This window comes from Columba livia, chromosome Z (genome assembly GCF_036013475.1).
Source record: "Columba livia isolate bColLiv1 breed racing homer chromosome Z, bColLiv1.pat.W.v2, whole genome shotgun sequence".
Classification (NCBI taxonomy): Eukaryota; Metazoa; Chordata; class Aves; order Columbiformes; family Columbidae; genus Columba; species Columba livia.
In genome coordinates, this window is record NC_088642.1 from 22,481,264 (window position 1) to 22,504,638 (window position 23,375).

Sequence of the window (23,375 nt, forward strand, 5' to 3'; positions counted from 1 at the left end):
TATCAGGTAAATTTGGGGAGAAAAAGGTGGCAAACAAGCACAGAATCATCTTTGGACCAATGCATTAATTTTAACTACATGTATAGAGTTCTGTATTTGAATTGCATCAGAACCTGATTTTGCACTTTAAAAAATGTAAATTTCTAATAGTAACGGTTTTGTTAGCACACACGAGCCTAGTGTAAGTAAATGCTACTTGCCTGAGTCTGTAGACAGCTCTGCAGAAGTTCAGTGCTCTCTCATCTCAGAAGGTTATTAATATCCAGAGTCACAGTAGTAAACGTGTTCTCACAGAATCACAGAATGTTAGGGATTGGAAGGGACCTCAAAAGATCAAAAGAGGGTTTTGTTGGACATACAGTTGAGCCTGGAAGAAGGGACTATTATATAAGGGCAGTAATTAGAGATTTGGAATATACTGGGTGATTTCAGAAATCCCTGAGAGGAAGGATAGGGCTGTTTATTCTTTGTATTTTCTGTGAATCTATTTCTTCTGCTGCTTCCCTATTCACCTTGTTTTGGCATTCACAAGCACCTCATAGCTGCCTACATTCACCTCATCTTCCAGGACAGCAGGTCTTCCTCCTGTTTCAGGAGAACAGGAAAGAGGGCTGGTCTGGGACATGGAGGGAAGTCCCAGAGAACCAGACTTACTAATCCTCACCTTGCCTTGCAGAAGATAGCTACTGCCTCTTCTGGGAGGTGAAAATTTCTGCAAGCTCTGACACCCTGGCAAGAAGAACAAGAACAGGGGCTGTTCAGGCAAGCAGTTGATCAGGTGAGACACATAGTCACATGCATATAAAATTATCAATGCGTTGTACCTTATGGTCTTCTGTGCAAGATGTTCTAAAGCTCTGTGTGCCCTGATGATGAAATTGTAGTGGGATACTGGGATGAAGTTGGATACAAGCATAAATGTGGTAAGACTAAAATAATTATTTTCTTGGTGGTCATTTTTGACAGTATGAAGTGGCTGAAACTGTCAGCTTTTGACCAATTTTAATTTTAAAAACTGCTAGGGCTGTGTAAGAGGATATTTTTCAGAAAAAAATGAAAACTACTCCATTATATAGTTTCAATATCAGAATTACAGAGGACTTGGGAAGGTTCTTCTTAAACACAGAAAAGGAGGTTGAGATGAATAACAAATCATACAAGAGGAGGAAGCACTGTGTGTAACTAACAGAAACCAGATTAAACAGGAATTATACTGTTGCCAAAATACTAAAAGGAGTTTGCCTTTTTATTACTAGTACACAGAAAATTAATTTCTAGAATATTAGCTTCATTTGGAATGGGAAACCCTTTTCTAAGTATCTTCATGCTTCATGCATTGATTTTTGTACCATCTCCATCCTGTACAAAATCCAGATAATTCAATTAAGAAACACACTGAAATGCAGGATGGTGTTTATCTGGATGGATGGCATGCTACAGGGACACAGAGGTGTTTGTCAGGATCAGCAGGATTTTTGTGAGAACTGTTTCTTTATAGAAAAATGCAGTTTTACTTCACTAAAGGTATTTCTCTGCTTCGGTTGGTCTTGAGTAGTAATTTTTCCCAAACAATCACCCTGATGTTTCAGCATTCCTAAAATATTTTTCTTCTGTCTGTTTAAATTCTTGATACTTGGCTAATAAAGTGAGTTCATTACTGCTGACAAAACTGGCAAAGAGAAGATGGTTCTTGTACCCATCCTTGTGCTGTAGAATGCTTGTGGTTAGCAGTGTCCTAAGACTGGTCTCCAAGAGAACTCATTCAAATCCTCTGAATCAGAGTGGGCTTGAAAATGATATATCCCATTGCTCAGAAAATGTGGTAACCCTCAGGCTATATGGCATGAACTAGGTACAGCCAATATGTCCTCCAGGGGCCCAGTGGGAAACAGTTTTTACACAGAAGATGCTGAACTGGGACTGTTCATTTCAATTACTAGATTATATAAAAAAATAAACTTTTTAAAACTCTTTTTTCTCTTCTAATTTTTTGGAAGAAAGCAGTTTTGTATTGAATAAGTACATTTTAATAGCAAATTAATAAGAAAAGCCATAAATAGTTTACAAGGATCACAACACCTAGTAGTAAAAGTAACAGATAGAATCAGATGTGAAACAGTTTCAGTTTCAATTCTGTCTCTGGTTTGGTTTACTAGGGAATGTTCCCTCACAGGAACATGCTATAATACAGACATAGAAGATAAGACCTTTTGTATAAATAACATTTTGCAGCAAAAAATTCACTGCACATATTGAAAAGTAAGCATTTAATCAGAACATACTACCTAATTCTAACTATCGTTTGGAGAGTAGTAGCAGGCATTAATTTAGACTTAGTTGTAGAAAGTCAATGAAATAAATAAATAAATATGGTTCAATGTCTTTACCAGAAATCATAACCTAATGATGAAAGTGCATTGTTCTCCTGGATAAGGAAATAGACATTTATCATATCAGTAAATCTCGAGGATTATTACTTGAAAGAACAGAAAGAATATATATATACACACATAAGGTCAAATGTAACTAAAGAGCTCAATAATTATGTCTGAAATCTCTTGGAAAATTTCAATATATTAGATCAAGTGACAAAATGGGAAAATGGTTAAAAAGACAAAGGAAACTATTAAATGGTCATGCTTAAAAAAAATCAAACCAAACAAAAATCCTGATTAGCTGTACTAATATGAGTAAGCATGATTACAGATGAATAAGGATAGACAGAATATTTTTAAGTAGCTCTTTTTTTTTTAGAGTCCTATAAGAGGTCAGGTTTTGCCTTCGTTTTTAATATGTGTTGATTTTTGACTAACATAAAAAGATAATTTGATCATATGTTTAGTACTACAGGTAAAGCTAATCCTTCAGGCTTTGAAAGTCAGTGTGCAATCTAAGTTACTAAAAGATATTTGATTGATTCTCACACTTTTGGGTCCCACTAAAAAAAGTGTATTAAAGCCACTATTTTTTCTAAATGGAAGAGAAAATGAACTTCTCAGAAATATTTCCAGAGATACACATGACCAACTTAGCATTGTATACTTTGAATTTGAGTAGGCCAAAGGTTCACTAGCAATGCATTCGGTTATATAGTTAATTCAGAATAAGTAACTCTATAGGATAAAGAGTATCTTCTTTTGCTCTGACAGCTTTGGAGTAGTTAATGAAAAGGTGTTTTGTCTTGGCTGTTGGTGCTTGGAGTTTGTTTCTGCCTCTGACTTTACTTCTTCTCCACACTCTTTTACTTGCTGTTAACTAGGTGTGAGTGATATCAGTTGTCTAAACAGATAACTGGCCAGTTCCGTTGACACATTGAACTTGCTAAATGAATTAAATGTTCATTTAGGGTGCAGGTTACAACTTATGTTGCCTCAGTCTCCTCATACCTCAGGGAATTAGATTTGCAAATCTGTGATTGAGCTATAACACACCTGATGTTTATTGTGAAACTAATCTCTTAGGCTACTTGCTTGACACTCAGAGACATCTAAAATTTCATACTTTTCCAGTAATTCTTTAAAAGCAGCAAACGATGGCACAATTTCAGTTCAAAAGTGATTGAAGTCAGCAGAATCTAGAAACTTATAACATGAATATAACAATAATATGAGATTGGACCAGCAACCAAAATGATCAATCATTTCACCAGGTGATGAAGTGCACCAGGTACATTTAGTTTCAAAAATACTGAATCTGGAAAGTAGGTTTGGGGTAATGATGTTTTTGGACAACCTTACAACCATTGGCTTTATCAGACTCACCACTTTAAAATACCTACTTTGTCCATCTGAGATAGGTTCTGGTCATTTTTTGAAGACAGTGATAAACAGGAATACTTTAATGCAAAACCATAACTGTGATACCAATGATATTAAACTAGTTTATCTCTGGGTCTAATGCCACATATGATTTTATTCATTGGTGTAGCAAATGGTAAACTGGAAAGGCTACTTCCCTGTCCATCAGGAACACTGGAAAGATGCTTAACTGAGGAAGTTCATACTGATATTTCGCTCTGTTCTTTGAGTTACAGTAAAGGAAGTGGTCACATCTGAGTGGGCTTTATTTGGACCATGATGGGAACTCTGACAGGTCACAAGATCTGTTTCTGTTAAATATGCTGGGTTCATCTAATTCATTTCAGAGAAGTCTTTCATAATTAGCTGACTCATACACTAACACGATCCAATCCAGATGAAGGGAGGGGAAATGGTGAAATAGCCTGCAGAGCTACAGTTTCCCGCTATGATTTCTTTATTAACTCTTAAAGCTCCTTTATCCATTATATCTCTAGGTATGAATGAAGAAGCTAACTTTAATGTTGTCTTTAACTTTCAAGCATTATAATTTGAAAATGCTTATAATTATTTATTATTAATTGACTGAGGTTACAAGAAAGGTTTTGCTACTAGTTTAAGTGTTTTAAGTCATGAGATGGCACCGGAGCAGTAGCTATTGGGAGCTTAAATGGTTAACTTTGTTTACTTCTTGATCAAGTCATTAGACAAACTTGTGTGATATGTATTATATGCCTGCATTTTATCTCAAGTTTTTTTACTTTAATAAAAATTCAAAGAAAGTAAAATTAGATTAATGAATACAACAGACTTCCTAAAACTAATCTGATCCATCAGAGTGATCAGTGGGTTGTGAGGTCAACTGCCTGAATCACAGAGAGTGCTTTATCTTCAAGATAATGTGGTCTCATTAGTATACTGATGTCCTAGATGGGGTGGCTCATCCAGTATTTCTGTCTTGAAAGACAAATCTTGATCATAGTGAACTCTGAAATATGTTACCTAAGTTCTGACGGATTCATCCTCCTCAAAATTAGCAGAAGCAGAAGGTATTAAGTGTCTGGACCACAATTCATTACCACTTACTCACAGGTCCCCACACTTATTTAGACAGCCTCATTTCACAAAGAGAGGAGTGTTGCTACAGTGGAAAACATCTGCATAATCTCTGGTATGACCAGAGGCTGTCTTTTTGGATCCAGGAAGAAAGAAGAAATGTTTTACACACAGAGGAATACGAAATTGTGATTACCACTGGCTTTTGTAGTTGTGGTCCAAATGCCAAAAATGCCACAGTTTCTTTTAAAATTCCTGATATAATAGTCCTGGTGGCTGTCCTTGAGCATCAATTAATTCATGGTATGTACCACATGTGTGATGCTACTAGCTGAGAAGGCTGTGTTGTATCTGTTAGTCTAATAAGAGATGTGGCTTTCTAGAAAGGAAGTAGAAAATAGAGAAATCTAAGCAGCTGAAGTACTGCTGGTATAGTAACTGTGGGAAGCAGTAATTTTTAGGGAGAAAAGGGTAAGATAAATTTTACAATGTTATTATTAACATATTTGTAAATAGAGCAGTTAGTGAGTCCTGCCACACTCAACAAAATTTGTAGCCTTTAGCAGAAAAGGTATCACCCTGCCTTGGGCTAAATGGCTGTCACATATTTTGTTATTGCTGGCTGAAAAAGAGACTGAGGATGTGAGAAGGTGGAACTAACTGGAATCTATCCCACTACAGTCTCATCTTCAACCTTGCAGAATTTTGTAAGGATTTTGTTCCTTGGGAAGGCTAGCTTTGGTGGCTGAGCATGAAGAAAAGGGGGAGGGATGAGTTACATGGTCACTGCAATTAAAAAAAAAAAAAAAAATTAAAAAAAAAAAGAAAAAAAAAAGAAAAAAAAAAGAGCCCTCTAGATCGCAAGGTTTGTGAAAAAAGCATAAACGAACTAACAAAGAAACCAACCTACCAAAAAAACAAACAAAAAAACCATTTAATTCCTGGAAGCTCAAATCTAGAGGACAGGCACTTTTTCTGGGGTCATATGATGTTTGAACAGCTGAGATTAGCAGATGGTATCCAACACTTTTCTGCTTGCTACCTAACCACTGAAGATAAAACCTTCTTCTTCCAAACAGAGAGCAGAAGCAATGGACACTCCTCTGTTAGGTATTTATCACGCTGCTTCTAGTTTTTGTGTTACTCAGTTTAAGAGGAACAAAGGTAAAGAGCTTCTTTGGCCTGTAAGGGGTTTAGTTGAGTGCTTTTGATAACTAGTTTTTATTTTTTTCTCACAAAGCCTTTTCTAACTCAGAAATTCACCTAGTATGATACCAGGATACAAGAAGGATATGCTCTACAACAAGTTTCACAAACTGCTTCTAAACTACAGTGTCCTGCTTGTAAAGAATTGCAAAGTCCCATGTCAGAATAAAGATGTGGTTTGAAATCCCCTAGAATACTCTTCTTTAGGCAACAGTCTGTGAGCCACTGTCAAATGTACATGCTTTTCAAGTAAACAGAAGAGCAGGACAGCTGTTCAACAGATGTGGAAGTTCCATCCTCCAATAACAAGCAAGTGTTCCCATTGTATGTGTCCTAATACTGGTATATTTATTCCCTTTTCTTCTTAAAAGTTAATATTAAAAGAAGGCTAATGTTTACAGATTATCCAAGAACAGAGGACAATCTAAAATAAGGGACAACAAATCTCATATAATCAGTCATTGTTTAAAACATCTGCTCCCATTTAGGCTTTGGAGTATTCTACATCTCTTTTACACACTTTTTAATGTAATTGTTTCCCCTATTCAATTTTAAGTAAAATTTCTGGTTTGTGTCTATACCAGTTACAATGAAATTCACCTCAGTACTAATGCTGTGAATCACAAGATTTTAGAGTTCTTGAGTCAGAAACCTTGTGATTTTGGATCATAAAATTTACCAAAATTTTACTTCTGTATTATTTTTTTTCTCAGGTTCTTGACTCATTAAAATGCCTTTTAGCACTTCTCAAATTGTTCTGTATGATTAGGGGTATGAGAACCATATTAAACATGAAAACTGTGATTATTATATAACACATGGCACCAGGTGGTGAGGTTTTAAGATGATTGTCAGTTAAAATGTTTTTTTCAGAGAATGACAAAATCATCGAGTTGGAAAAGGTCTTTGACTGTCTGATCCAACCTTCCATGCTCAAAGCATGGTCAACTAGGGCAGGTTGTTAAGGTCTGAGTCAGGTTTTTAATACCTCCAAGGATCCTGTAAGCAAAGCAGGAAAATTTAAGTGTGGGTGCCAATAAGTTGTTCTATGGCACTTGCACAAGGTAGTCTTTATTTGGTGCCTGATTCCAATTAAAGAAAAATTGTACAGAACTTGCTACTTAAACACTGTTCCATTAGCACTGCTTCCTCCTCTAGCACATGGCATTACACCACTTCCGTCGCTCATTTTGCACAGAAGGAAACCTGCTTAAAAGTGATGTATAATATCAACTTAATACTCCGGAAAAACATCGAATGGATACCTTACCATGGCCTGCCTTTCTCCGTAAGGAAGAAGCAGCATGTCTACATATTCTGCAGCCTCCTAAGTGATGACTCGTTTTCTCTACACGCTGCTTATTAGCACTCTGCTGATTTATGCTTTAAAAAATATTTTTAATCTCCTCTCTTGTTATTTAATTTGGTCGGTTACAGTTTACTGCTAATGTGTTTAGGTAATCTGCCCTGTTTCCTCAAGTCTGAGCTTTATCATTCTTGCAGCTTCATTTGGTCCCTTCACACTTCTCTGACCTTCTCAATACCTCTGCTATGATATGCACAGCACCACAGGATTGCAAAGCGTCTCTCAGAAGAATAAAGCAAGAGAACTAACTGGTGTAGACTAAAAGGCTCAAAAGTATTGTCTGGAATAATAGAGCTTAGTATTTTTGGAGGCAGATTAAACAGAGTTACTTCAGATTAATGTAGACATAGCATAATAGGTAAATACATTAAATATGAAAATGAGCTAGAGTATCAGAGCAATCTATAGAGGTGAGGTTTTTTTTGTGTTTTTTGTTTTGTTTTGGCTTTTTTTTTTTTTTTCCCCTTGATAAGAACTGATAAGTTATTTTCCAAAATCTCACTGTCATTTGCTGGTTTTGAAAACACGATCAGAAGACTACTTCTCCTTCTGCCGTTGTGAAAATACCCTAGAGGTAACAAAAAACCTCTCAGCTCCCTGCAGAAAACAGTGGGAATAAGCAGTTCTATGTCAAGGAATCCCCTAATGGACCATTTCCTAGAACATTGCAGCATGCTTTGTGGTGTGTACTGGGTTTCCTTTGTGTTGGGATGAGGGCTGGTGCCAACCTTGTTTTTTTCCTCTTAGTGTGCAGAAGGACAGTTGGGCTCAATGTGTGCTGTTACAAGTTGAACGAACACTGAAACATTCCTGATGATGCTGTAAAAACATCCACAATAAAGACCAAACATCCTGGGATGCTTTTAAACACTTAAAAGATTCATGCTACTTGTTTAAAAAAACTTCTGGGATCTGGCAGGGTTTTCGAAGCTTGCTGGGCTCTTCGTGTTACACCAACATGATGTTTCTGGGAACAAGTGCAGCACTGCCTAAACTGTGGCCAGAGGTTTCACACCCATGCAAATGTGGGGTGGGTGATGGTTGCCCAAGAATTATTTGTGCTTTTCCAGAAGAAACAAAAACCTTTAATTCTCTTTTCATCTTTATATCCATTCACATGTTGTCTTTAGCAGGAAATGCATAAAAAGTTGGCTAATGAAATAAATAAATAATTATTCTTAATAAGATATTTCATATCAGAGGTTTGGTAATATTATATTATTACCTTTTTTTTTTTTTTTTTTACTTCCTAAATGCTATCTTGACCCCTTGAACAGAGGTGGGTTGCACTGTAAATGCAGAGCAACAGAATTAGACATATGTGGGCTAACTTTAACCCAGAGGTACCACAAAGTTAAGATGCCTTAAAGAGAAAATCTTTACTCACTTCTGGCTAGGCTTGAAACACAAGCTCTCTGAGAAGTGTTGCTGAAGCATTGCTGATACTAGCTTTCTTTAGCTAAGAGCTCTGTGTATGCCTGTATATATTACAAAGTCACATCCTCAGAGTGATCTGGAAGTAGTCAAATACTGTTGTGGCAGGCAATGACTCTATTACCTGCTTCTGCTAGATTTTATTCCTTCCCTTCATTTCCCTTCTCTGTGGTTCTTAGCCTCCTTAGATTTGGTTTCTTGTAGAAGCTCCTGCCTGTCACACTTCTCTCCCATGTAACAAAGTGGGATATTCATGGTCAAGTGTGTAATCCACCATACATCCCCATTTATCCTGTCTTATCTGTGTAAAACAGAAACAGACAGAACTGATACATCAGTGTTATATGTTTCTGAATAAACACTCCGAAGTCTGTGTGAATTACATTTGCAGATTATGTCAGTTAGGCTTATGCGCATCATCATATTTCATGGATTTTTCTAACATTTGAAATAGCCAGAAACTTGCGTTTTAAACAAATTTAGTTTTTGATAGAAGGAGACAGGAGGCTGAGTGAGGTGATGGTAGGGGATATTGCCCGTGCCAGTTCTCTGTGAGTTCAGCTTGTGAGATGTGGAATACTAAATAAGCATCCACAGCTGGTGTGGACTCGCAGTGATACTGTGGGTGCTTGACAGCTCCCAGGTTTTATAGTTTCAGTTAATTTGCTACCTCTTCTGGCAGGTAATTTGCCCTAACATAAAAATTTTGAAAGTTGGTCAGTAGTGAGCCATAGTCCAAAATGGTATTTCAAAGAATTTATCTTTGCTTTAAGGAATGGTATTACAGTGTATAAAGATGGCAAAATTCAATTTCTTAATTAAACAGGTCAGATGAAATATCTTTTTTGAAGGCCATGACTCAATGGTCCAAATACACCAATATCATAGGTGGACAAAATATTGTAGTTGGTGAAATTGTTTGTGCTTACAGATTGTGTTCAGTTTCTAAGTCAATAATAAGAATAATTAGCTACTGTATAGAAGAAAGACCATACTTTTATTAGAGAACAGAAAAACACTTGTTATTTTGATTTGCCTACAATATCAATGTCTTCTAAGAGACAAAAATTGTATTCCACTTATGCTTAAAATTCAGATTTTCATGGGGAAAAGTGTGCTTCAAGAGACCGTGTGCTCTGTAAGGATACTTACAACGCACACTTAAAACGGTTTGCATCAATATTTTTCCATCTTGCTGTATGTGGACTGTAGCCAAATTGCATATTGGACCACGATTTCTGGCCCCTGCTCTCTCCTGAAGACTACAAGAAAATTATAAGGGAAGGAGTGAACTGGCACAGGCCAAAATTTACAATGGATGCAAATACTGAAGAAGTCAAACAGCACGGGAACCTCCATTTTTGGAGCTTCCAGAGGCAGGGGATGAAATTGCATCTAAACTCCAGCACCAGCGAGATTTCATGCATGGGATCTGATACACAGAAGTGAATGTCATAAGTTTTCACACACATTTTGGAATTGCTGAGAAGGAAACAGAGGTGGCTTTCTGTCTTTCAGCCGCAACAACCTGGTGATGTGTGTTGAGTCTGCAGGGCAGAACAACACAGCACCATGGGCTTCCATACACTCATGAAAAAACCTCTCTTTTTGTGGTAAAGCAGTACTGTTTTGTTCCTATTACCATTAAAGAAAATCTCATCCAATTTAGCTGATACTGCTGCATGAAGTTAGATAATTCTGCTTCAGCTGCAGTCTGTTTCTGTTTGTGTGTTTTCTTTATAATCTTTTTGTTTCTTTCTTCCAAAGCCTCAGCTTTAATGAAGTTATCATTTTTCAAGAAGGTTTTTTAGTTGCTCTGTCACTGTGTATAAAGAATTGCAGGAGTCTGAAACACGGCTGGATACCCGGGGAAGTAAGGGTGGTGTATTCAGCAGTTCTGGTCTGAGCTTTGAAAATACCTCAGATTCAGCTCAGAAATGGAGGGGAATGTGATGCTAGATCCTCATTCGTTTAGATAAATTCAGCTCGAGAAGAAGGAGCTAAGGCTACTTAATCACAAGAGATTGGGTCACCTCTCACATACAGCTCCAGGACATTAAAATAACACTAAGAGAACAATGGAACATGTCTATTTCTGCATACAAAATGTGACAGAACTAGGATTTCTAAACTCATTATAGAAGCAGAAGGTTTGAATCAAATTTCTGTTATGTTTAAAGGAAAACAAACATACCAGTTGGTATGCATATGAGTAAATATTTTTTTCATTACTTCTGTGTTGTACAAAAGTAAAATCTGCCAGAACAGATTTGAATAAGCTTTGATTTTATAGAAACTAAAAAAAACCAAAACACCAAAACTCCAGTCCTCCCTCCCATTTCAATACCATTTTGTTATTTTAAGTCCCTTTTTCATATCCTCTTTTATAATCTTCAGCAGTAAACGGCTTTTCCTTTGTTGTTTACTTATGTGCTTATTCATAATTTGGCACTAGCCAACTTATGTTTGGTTTTTTTTTGAGTCAGATTTCAAAAGTCTTCCCATGAAACCAGTCTATAAATTTTCAAGTACTTGAGTAAAACCCTATGTGACAAGGGCAGGGCAGGGTTTGGAGGTGGTAGTCACAAACAGCTGGAATATGTTAGTTGTCCTATTGAACATGTGCTAATGTTGCTTGGATTATAAGACATTATTTCATCCTTCTCGTTCTCAAGAAAAGAGAAAATGAAATTACATCTGCTCAGTATTGCTGCCTGCCATGTTCAATGGAAAACATCCCTCTTGTTACTTGCCTACCATAGATGCACAGCACTTACAGCATTGGTCTTCTACTGCTTGTGTGGCAGAAAAATGAACAGGAATGGAGCTATATGACTGTTGTACCTTGAGAGAGAGAGAGGTTTTCTCTATTGCTTGCCTGTGCGACCTTTCCACTTCCAGCAGTCTTGCTGGCTGTCCATCCAGTGAGCTAGACATCAACTTCAAACTGATTGTTTTGTCTTCAAGGCTTTGTGTCATACAATCTGTCTTACATCCTGGGTGAGGTCATTAGAGAAGGAAAACTGCTATACTTCCCTTGACTGTAATGAGATTGTATGACTTTTCAGTGACTAAAGAATTAGCCTATTATCTTCTTTTGTTCCCAAACCATCCCATGTCACCCACAAACTCAAACATGGTGTATTCTTTGGTTCTTATTTTCATGTCTTATGTGTTTCATACCGCCTGATCTTCATGATTCTGTAATGCATTCCTATCCATAGCACGTCATCCCACCTCCGTATTTACAACCTTGAAAATACAATTTCTGTTCCAAAACACTGCTGTGGTACTCATGGGAATGCTTGCTGTACCACTGTCCTTGTCCTTCTTGTACAAATCAGCATCTCATTCCACAGAAAGCCTAAGTTTTGAACTGATTTCTACTCTATTTTGTGCTATTCCCTCATTGTTGATCCTCTAATTTTTCTCATAGTAGGTCATAAACGTGCCACTAGCAGTACTACTGGAGAAGACAATCTTATTTTTTTTTCACACTTTTTAACAGTGGAAGTATAGCATTCAACACCTATGGCTGCAGACCAATTTTTTTTTAATACATCCCAGGATTAGGCTGAGAAAGTAAAATGTTCTGATCCTACTAAGGACAATTTGTCATTCTTCAAGGGTGAAGGGGAAAAGTATTCTTTTCCCTTTAAAATTTCTACTCTAACTGCCAAGCCTTTCAGATGATACAATTGTTCTCACAACACTAACCGTCCAGAAAAAGCTCAGCTAATTCAGTGGTTTTACCAATCTTGCAGATCTCTGCCTTGATATTATTGCTGTACAAAGGAAGCAGATTTGGCAGAAAAGTAGCCAGTGCTTAAGATATGACATCCCATCTTCAGTAATTCTGGAAAAGATGCAGTATATTAAAGAACAATTGCTAAACAATAACTACCATGCGGTGGTAAGAAAACGCTGCAAATTCTTGTCCAGAGAGTCGTGCTCTGATCTCAGCTAAAGCACCATGCTCCTGTTTCACCAAGTCTGTTCCCCTGAGGGTCTGGCAAATTCCTGTCTTAATCTTCAGCCTCACCTGGCGACACACCCTAGTATGTGGAGATTTGCCGGCAAGGAGTGGAATTTACTCATGAAGAAACAACTTGAAACACCCTATTTTCAAGTGAATGATAAAGAGGCCAAAGAGGATGGGATCTGCCTTACTATCAAAGCTACAAATCAGATGACTGAAATTTAGTTGCAAGGATAATCTTACTGGTTTAGTAAGAGTGTGAGTTTAGTTATGAATGAGCACTGAGTTACTCCTGCTTTTGCTGAGTATTACCTTGAGATGTTTGGGAAGTGTAAACTGCTATGCATGAAATTGTCTTAATTTAGCCATCTGCAATGGAAATGACAAATGAGGACAATTCAGAGATACGGGTAGCTCTCCCTTGAAGAAATGCATTATTTTAAAGGTAGAATTTGAAATACTTACTTAGAAGTGTATTTGGCTTTGTTCTATCAAGGGTTATCTGTGTAGTATTTGGGAACTCATAGCCTTTTAATATTTTTGTTTTAGTTATACCCTTTCATGCAATCTTCTTTCTCACATGGTTTTATTACTTGTGGTTTTTGCCCCAGGTTTGGGATAGGAAGCTCTTCAGAAAAAGCCCATTTCTTTGCTCTTCAAGAAGGGTACTTAGTAAATATATGGGTTTACGAAAATATTCTAAAATGTTAGAAACAACTATATTAAACTGCAGTACTTCGATAGCACTTTTCCTCAAGTACAGCAGAATTGTGGTCAGAATCCCACGTGTGCCTTTTTTAAAAAAAGGCCGCATTTTATAAGGCACTGAGATCAAGAGCTCTTTTCCTGCCTTGGAGCACTCTTACAAATTAGGCTTTGTTTAGGGCTTAATACCTGAAAAGAGTCTAATCTGTACTTTGAAATGAGCTGTCGTTAATCATGGGGGTGTAACCCTCGATCACCATTACCGTACAGGCTGAAGTTTGTTGAGCACAGCTACACATCAGTGAAAAGGTGCTGTGTACTGTTTCTTTTTTGTTTGTTTGTTTGTTTGTTTGTTTCTGTTTGTTTTGTTTGTTTGTGATTTTGTTGGTTTTGTTTGTTTGTTTTTTCTTAGATACTGTTATTTCCCAGGACTTATTTTTGAATTTTGCCACAGAGTTTATTTGAGATAGCTTGTGGAAATATACACACTGATTTTTATAGGAACTGTACTTTTCTTTTTGACCCTGGGTCCTGCTTTTAAGCAGTAAGCCCTGTTTCACAAGAGAGAGAGAGGAGGGTTTAACTGAGCTGTAACACTTAGATTTGACACAAAACTGAAAATCACATGGCTCTTGTACCTGCTATTTTTCAGAAGAAATATCCCTGAGAGCTGCATTTCTCTTCTTGTGTAACCATTCTGCCCGGTTCCCCAGCTAGTTAAGCCTACTGAATTACTTGACAATGCTGGAACATGACTTTAGATCTAAAACAATTGATGAACTGACTCATAGTGCTAATCGTTTTAGATCTGAAGCAATGTTCTGTTGTGCCATAATGAAGATGACTCAACACAGTTTCTCCATGGAAAGCATTTAAGCGGATAAACTTTTACCCTTAAGAAAGTTTTCCGTACTTTTTTCTTGTTTCTTAATTTAAGTTCCATGAAACAAAAGACATGGAATTTAACTGAGTGTGGTTTTCTTCTTATCCAACTATTTACAAGGCAGAAAGAAAAAGAAAACAAAAAAAGCAAATCAAGACACCAGAAATGCTGGCCTTAAATCCTAGGAGTACCTTATGTTTTCATACTGGGAAATCACATTAAGCCACTCAGATTGCCAGTGTCCTTAGAGTCCTAATCAGATCTGCAGCAAAATGTTATTATCTCATGTTTAATAAGTAGCCACATCCAAGCCTCATCCTGTCCCCTTTCAGTGAACCAGAGATCTTTCATAACTACAGGCCTTCCTGTCTCATCTATGAGGGAAGAAAAGAAGCTTTAACTTAAAGAAAGGATTGGAATGTAGCATTTATCATATTGCTAATGACTTTGTGTCATTGGGAGTATTTGGATGTGCCAGTTGATATCTGGCACTCAGTTTCTAAGATGCATACCAGCTTCTACAAGTCTTTGCTTGCAGAGTGCACTCCTAGACTTCTGCTTGCTACCCGTGGCCTGTGACAAAGCCACAGCACCAGGTACCGGGGGAGGTGGACAGCAAAGACTTTTGTTCCTTAGACACTTGTCTAAGATTCAGATTAAGACCACTCCTAAACCCTTCAAAATCCTTAGAAGCTGTGACATCAGTGCCACTGAAACATAACCTTTGGGCTTCCTTCTGTCTCTCATTGGCACCGTAAGCTTGTTTCCCTGAGACTGGTATGAATTCTTTCCTACACTCAAAGATTAGGACTAGCCCTGAATCTTTATGTGACAGTAAAGGAGTCCTTTACACTAACCTGTTCATTTTGGTGAAAGAAATAGAAAAAAACCCAGACAAATCCAAGTGGTCATCCTTGCATGCTTTTGTTTTCAAAAGTTTCATTCCACAGCTTTAACTAGAACCATTCTTTATTAAATTAGACAGCCTCTGAGAATTTAAACCTACTGTGTGATTTTGTTACAGCTTACCTGAGTTCTTGATGGGAAAATCAGTTTTCCCATCCACTTTTCATTTTGATTGTTGATAGGCATATATCATGTAGTGTAATAAACAACTTTAACTCCACACTGCTCTCCTGCGGCTCTCCTCACCTTGGTTACTGTTAGGTGCTCCTTACACCTACTAATGCTTTCCTGTCACTCTCAGCTGAACTTTTCCCACCTGTAGCCTTGTCATACTGATCTACCTGTGGAGTACTTTAAGGGCCAAGCCTGCCTGTGGCATTAACAGGTAAACTGTTCACACAACTTTTCCCTGGAGCTGCCGTCCTCTGTGGCATGGTGTCTTTCTAACTATTGTTTACACTGTTCAAGCACCAGGAACTTTTTTTTCCTCTGCGCAGAACACAGCGTTCTAAGCAGCTGTATAACTCTAACTCCCTCCTAGATGCAATTGGGAGACACAGAATTCTGTAGGCAGCTATCATAATAAGTAAGTTGTAATGGAAAATTAGGACTACAAAGGTACAATTGTGATGTCAACAGATATAAAAGAATTAAAAGAACAGAAAGTCTGTGCCAACTACAGCTTGGGGGAATGAACAGGAGAAGGGATATTAGGACACCAACAGTCTGAGCCGCATTCCAAGCCAACAGCTGTGGTTAGTCTGTTTTCTGACATAAACATGTCTGTATGGCATTGAAGGTGTTGAGGTAGCTAAGTATAGCATATCTATTATTAACTAAAGATTATTGTAGAGCCTTGTAGTAAAAAGGCTATTCTTCCTATGAAGTAATTTCCCAGTATAGTGATTTATTTCTCATAATTGTCTTGTCTCCCACTAAGGTAAATTCTGTGCACCACAGTACCCACGTTTTCTTTCAGACAGATTGAGATAGTAGCAGGGATTTTTTTTAAAGGAAAATATAGTGTTTTACTTAAACGTAATGTTTAATATAGGAACTTGCACATTCCTATTTTCTTTTATTATTTTCCTCTAATATCAAAATCTCTCACTTATCATTCAGCTAGATTACGAATTTGTGTAACTTTTATAGCATCAATCTTATACTTGACATGTTGCACAACATTTAAAATATGTTCATTACAAAAAAAAATGGAATAAATAGATCTTGCTTTCATTTTAACTGATGTAGTTTCCCACACAGTGCATTTGACCTAGCATGTCTGCTGCTGCATTGTAGGTCATTTTCCTTCACGCTTAGTCCAGAGCCCTAGTAAATGTAATTTCATGGGGATTAGAGGACATTTTCCCAGAGGATGTAGGATGACAGCAGAGTTATTTCATGATTAGCAAGAAACCTCAAAGCAGCAGCCTGGCTGGCTCAGGGGTATGTCTTAGAAACTGTGTTGTTATGGCTCACCTGTACCTAATCTTCACTTTCTGCTACATACACAGAATCCACAGATTTCATGGTGCAGATGATTGTGAGCAAAATGCTGCCTTTCTTTCCTTCTAGCCCTTTGGCAAAAGTCATATTGTTACTTTCCTTAAGATGACATGGAGCAACCCAATAGTAAAGACTGAACACATTTATTTCAGCCCATCTTTTGGGAATGTCCTACTTTTTTATTTCCCTGCTTTGAACTAAACCAGAAAGCGTAACCAGTGACTAATTCAGTTACTTTTCACAGTACATTCTTGAATTTATAGAGTCCTTTTTGCTTTATAAGTAGAACAGGTTCCTGCTTCAAGGAACTTATAATCTTAAGTTAGACAGGTGTGATATGGGCAATTAAAACAAACAAATCCCAAACCAACAACAGCAACAAAACTAAAACCAAAAACAACAAACCCCAAACATGGAGGTGAAAGGAAGAGCCTTGCAGAGATGTGCTTAGCACAGCCTTCCTGGGATTGCTCCACATGGTGCACATGTGGTTGCTCAGTGTTCAGACCTGTTCTTCTCCAACAAAAACAATATAATTTGGTGACAGCTGTGGTTCTGGGATGTGCAGAAGAAGACAGGGAGAGCCAACTGACTTCATACAGGTCATGAAAGAGTGCACAACTGATGAAAAATGTGGATCAATACATTTTTCCCACTTAGAATATGCCTAATCTCTTGGCCTGGCCAGTTCCTCTTGATTAGGTTTTATAAAGTATTTACCACTTGCCCCAGGTAGATTAAAATACAGATTTGGAAAGTCTGAAAACACCAAATAGCTGCTTCACCAGAAACATCTGCTTAAAGATAATAACTCTAAATTAACAATAGTGAACGGTATACACATTTAACATTCAAACCATCTGACTCACCTGCCCGAATCTGAGACCTCTGCCCTTTGCATCTTCTAAGAGGGGATTTGTAGTGTACCCACAAGGTTTATGGATTCCACTTCTGGTGGACTAAGTTAAGGGGTGAATGTCAGTAAGCAAGACACAATAAGAGTGATATCGTTTATGTCTTTATAAACTAACATGTCCAGTGAAAGCTACACTGCCTAATAATAATAACAACAAATATTTAAGTAACTAATATATCTTTAATAATGTACTAAGTAACTTAAAACATGTTTAAAACATGTAAGTATTGGAAAAGTGGAATGTATAGTCAGAGTTCTGCTTTTCATGAAATCAAAACCAGGGTTTCATTTTGTCAGTACTGCAACATGAAAAATTAAGGGTGTGACGCATTTCTGCTGCAGTGAATTCATCCAGCAACTGTACACCTTTAGAGCTCCTTACCAAAAATGAGAAGTAACACATTTAGACTGATGACATTTTCCTCCGAAGATGAATAAAAATACTGTCAGAAAATGCTCTTTAAGACATGCATGCTCCAAAACATTTAATTGCAGTGCTGAGAGAAATAATAATAATTCTTTGACCTTTTTCTTGTGGTTGAAATTAGCTTGTTCAGATTTTTCCCAGTGCACAGGTATTCTCAGTCACTGGGGAAATTTAAATATTAGGGTCATCTGAAAACATGATCATTCTGATATACATCATTAACTCTTAGCTTAGTAAAATTCTAATGATGTAGTTAACCTGTGGAAAATTATTATTTTGTCTTTGCACATTCTTGTATGGCTAAAATACAGCAGAAACCTGACAGAGAGAGAGGCAACAGAGGTTCAAAGAGTGGAACTGTGCAAGGATGCAAAACAAAGTCAGTTCAGGTCAAACACCTGTCAGGTATACAATGATATGGTGCATCATTTAGTATTGAGCACTACCTTTTCAATATTCGGTATATTCTGGTTTATAAATCCAGGTAAAATGAAAAGTAATAATAAGCTGAATAAGCTGAAAGAATAATAGTAAAACTACTCTGGGTTAATGCATAATTGACTGACTGCTTTTTAGTCCATAAAAAGTAACCCCAAGTTCTGGATTTATTTGGCAAATTTCTAGAAATAGCTTTTAGCAAATAAGATGAAGTGTCACTTGTCAACCTGACCTGTTTTTGATTTTACCACTGAACAGGTATAAGCTAATTTGTAATTTTTAGGAACATTCGGTGTTCAATGGTCCAGTTCTGCTTTCATGAAGTCTGTAATGTCATTGGCATTACACAAGGCCAGTATGGAGAATTCCAGAAAGTACAGTTTAAGCCTACTAGTATCTCACTTCTAAGCTTTTCAGCTTTCTCAAACTTTGTTGTTATGTTTGTGTGCCTATGAAGGCAGAGATAGGAACATTATCCTTAGTCGGTGTTGGTACTACAAACAAGGCAACTGCCTATTTTATTTGAGCTGGTATTCTTCCTGTATCACATCTAGCTATGTATTTTCTTTTTGTGTGCGTTATGCCATTTGAACTTTAACTTTTAAATTTGCAGACGACTTAAGATAACCTGGGAAAACTCAGCACTGTTGTAGACAGGCAAATTTGTCCAGACCTGATTTCATACACATCTTAATAAAATTTTTATTACAAAAAATATTCCTCAACTACAAGTCTTATAGTATGCTTTAATACAATTAAAAGATAAGATAGGCCACCTTCTTAAACTTGGTTGTACAAGGAGATAAATGTATAAATACTGTGATTAAGCTACTAGAAACAATTAGTTGAAATGTGACAGATGTTCACAGAAAACCCATTCATCAGGAAACACTGGGGTTTATTATTCTTCCCAAGGGAAAGAAAAACATTCTAAAGTGTGGTCTTAAGGACAGAGAGCTGCCAAGTGTGCAATGCCTGGTGAAAGATCTTCAAATTCTATGGGAGTTTATAAATGAGCATAAAATGATACACAATGAAAATACCTTATTCCACCAGTGTCAAAGGTCTGCTTCATTAAAGCCTTATCCCAGCCAGTTCTGTGGCACTGAGTGAGCAAAGTATTTCTGGCCATCTTTCCAGTGGGATTTCAACAGCAAATGGGGTGAGTGGGACTGCACATCTGGGTTGTGCAGCTGTCATGGAAAACGTCAGCCAGGTAAGTGACATGAGGGGCACAGCTCAGGGAGGGGGTAACTGTTGAAGAAAACAAAGTTGGTGTGAATCTGTGACTGTCGAAGAAAGACCATAAATATGTTTTGTACTGAAGCATATCTACTTTATTGAATTGAAGTTAAGGACTAAAGGTGGAGCTGTAGATAAGCTTGAAAAATAAAGGGTTTGAAAAGTGATTAAACATTTTCTTCTTTCTCTACTTTTTGCCTTGTGCCCTCAGACATTTTACCATCTAGTCTAGAATGAAAAGCCTGCCCTAAGACCTTGAATTTAGTAGCAAAACCCATGCAGTTTATAGTGGCATCAGGATTTCACTCCTGGGTTGTTTCATACGCTAATAGTATTTTCACTTCCAGGAAAATAAGGCCTCAAATAAGCCTTGCAGAAATCCTGACAAATCTGACTTGTATTTCCTATTCCCTTTCTTCTGTGTTAAAGTCACTGACTGAATTCAGCAGTGACTCCTTCAACAGTCATTAGAAGTTGATGCTTTTAACCGGTTCTGTTATTGTCATAAATGCAGTCTGGAAGTCAACTGATTCCTGAATGTGTCTGAATACATTTTTGTTCCTCGAAGACCTACGTAGGTTTTCCTAATGCCAAAATCCATTATATTCTCTCTTGCTATTTTCTCTTGTTTTGTTCTGTGGCAGTGAGTGGCAACAGAGGTGTAAGAAATTATAATATTCTGGCTGTGTTACCCAATAGATCCCCCAATATCTGTCATTAACAAACAAGACTTTGTGAGAGAAATGATGCAGAACTGTTTTGAGCAAGCATATAGTCAGTTTTTAAGCACAATCAATATTATTAAGTTATCTTGCTAAACACGCCCCCCCCCCAACCAAACCAAACCAAACCAAAAACACCCCCCCCCAAAAAAAAACCACCCAAAACCCAAACAAAACCAAAAGAAAATAACCAGACCCAAAACCAATCAAACAAAAAACCCAAACCAACCAAATAAAAAAACCAGACCAATCCAGAAAGAAAAGCAAAGAAAAACTACATTTGTGAGTTTCAAGGCCTTGCTATAATTCTGTCCTTTCAGGTGCTTAGACAGTGCTTGATATTCCAAGATGGATTTATATTTTACCTGTATTTTGTATAATGGAACTGCTTCTGGAGGGAAAGAGTGGAGCACTCCATTGCAAAGTTCTGTAAAATATCAGAGCAATGTGTGAATTTTTGTCTGTGGCTACTCCACTAACTCAGGATAATTCAACTGGTTAAATACGTATTTCAAGATCACGAGTCCTTTTATGAAATTATAAGGCAATCCATTTTCAAATTCAAGACAGAATAGGTGTAAGAATGCTATTACAGTAGTCTGAGTACTAGAAGCCAAGGAAGCCTGAGCAGAAATACACAGAATGATAAGATAATTTTGTGTCAGAAGAGAAAGCTGCCATGTCATGTAAATGGAAAGGCCACACTGACCTCCTAAGTGCTTCATTTCATCAGATTTCTTTTGAAGGTTGCTTAGACCTTGACTCAGACTTTTCTGGCTGTGGCATTTGTTAATTATCTAAAAGGGTACATCTCTACAGCTGGCAGTCACCAGGTACCAGATTGTTATAAAATGGAAACACTGCTGGTACAGTAGGCAGAAAAGACGCTCCATAATTGCTATCCAAAGATGTAAAGGATAAAGCCTATTGATGAGATTTATTTTACATAATGTCTTGCAACTTTTCAAGTGACAGCACTGATATTTTATCAGGTAAGCTAGTAGAGAAAACAATGTACCAAAAGTTTATAAACTGAGAGAACCAAACCATTTGCTATCTAAAAAGACTAAACAGTAGAAATGTTTTAGGAACATTTTAGTAAGTCTCATTCAAGAAGCCAGCCTATTAAAGAAAACATTGATGCAGGACCATGATAAAAGGAGAGGAAATAGTACAGTAATTTCGATGTTGCAATATATTTTTACACTATCTACAGCATTTTAATAAAAGTTTTCTAGAGCACTAGACACCCTGTTGACACAACAATTTAATTCAACAGGGAACAGCCATTGCTTACAGAAGAGAGACATAGCATGACCAGATGGGCCCATTACTACATCAACAAATGGAATAGTAACCCTGTGCTGAATTCACCCTACTTGCTACGCTTTTCATAGGAAAATAACAAGCAGTGCAGGTGGGTTACAGATTCCTATGCAGGAATTGCAACATTGCATCTGGAAGAGTATGATTTAAAAGATATCTATTTCAGTTTTCCAGAAAGTGAATGGTTTTATTTCTCCATAAATTGGAATTACAGGCACTTGTATGTCAACTGGGTTTTAGCTGTATTGATGCAATGTTTCAAAAGTGAGTGAATTTAGTATATCCAGGGGCATGGGGGAGAGGCAATGTCAAGCATCAAGACTCTTAATGAAGATTTATCTTTTCATTTTGTGGTTTCTTAATGGAGAGTTTTTCCTTTATAACTCAGGATGTCTAGTTTATAAAATCAGAGATTTGACCAAGATTTAGCTTGCTGTTTACCATATGCATCCATATAATTCTTCAGTACAAAACCAGGGGTGATAGCCTATATATTCTACATAGTAGGTGCCAATATATTCCATCTACTGTATTGCTCCTAATAATACATTTTCATCAAAGCGTGACCACTGGAAGTGTATTCAGTCCTTATGAGGCCTCTGCCAAGAAGTTAGAACTGTGCCAGAGACTGATTACTTGCAGCAGCAAAAATGTTTACAGCCGACAAGCTACACCTGCATTGTTTTTTCTCTACCTTTCACTGTTTGGTTGGTACTACTGTAACCTAGTACTAGTGAAGCTGTTCGCATGATGCAATCAAGACTTTTCTTTTGTCAAGTGTAAGATTTTTTTTCTCTTTTTCCCCATTATAAGACAACTTTTTAGTTCCAATATTTTTTATAGATCTGTTTCACAAATTTGTCATGTCTTCAGCATGGTTCCCATAATGTGGACACAAGGCTAAGTGTCATACTTTAGCATTAGTTTCATGGCAGAAACATTTTAGAGTAATTAAGTCTTCCCCAAGGACCTTCTCAAAAATCTTTCAAAGTTTATATCTTCAGAAAAATAAAAAGGAGGGTCAGGAAAACACAGATCAACAGCTGTTAAAACCATATTTTTAAAATATAGTTGTAAAATAATTATCAAAAGTGCTTATTGTTGAGGATCTTCAATGTACCTGCATCTCATACAAATATTCAGATGACTGTTAACATATGATGTGTCCAAATGTGTGTATCTCAGACCTATTTGTCACAAGCAGGGTCCCCCGTGGATCAATACTGGGCCCCACACTGTCCAACATTTTCATATATAATTTGGATGATGGGATTGAAAGCACCTACAAAATGGTAGGATCCATCTGTGAACAGTGCATACTGCTTTTCAGTCTCTGAAAGTGTGGTGCTTCTTCAGCATGTGTTACTTCCTCCTCCTCTGGAGACATCCCAAAGTCTTTACTATCTGGCTAGCCTGTAATCACTTCTAAGATCCCTGGGCAATTGGGACTTCCAATTCGAGCTCAT

At 37.2% G+C, this 23,375-nt stretch overlaps 1 long non-coding RNA gene across 2 annotated transcripts in view; it reads left to right on the forward strand.

The window, feature by feature from the left end:
* LOC110362990 (uncharacterized) overlaps nt 1-23,375 on the forward strand; it is a 63,406-nt gene that overhangs the window by 13,817 nt on the left and 26,214 nt on the right. For both annotated transcript variants that reach the window (XR_002420784.2, XR_002420783.2), the window contains one exon: nt 677-778. This is a non-coding gene — a long non-coding RNA (uncharacterized LOC110362990). The remainder of the gene's footprint in view (nt 1-676; nt 779-23,375) is intronic.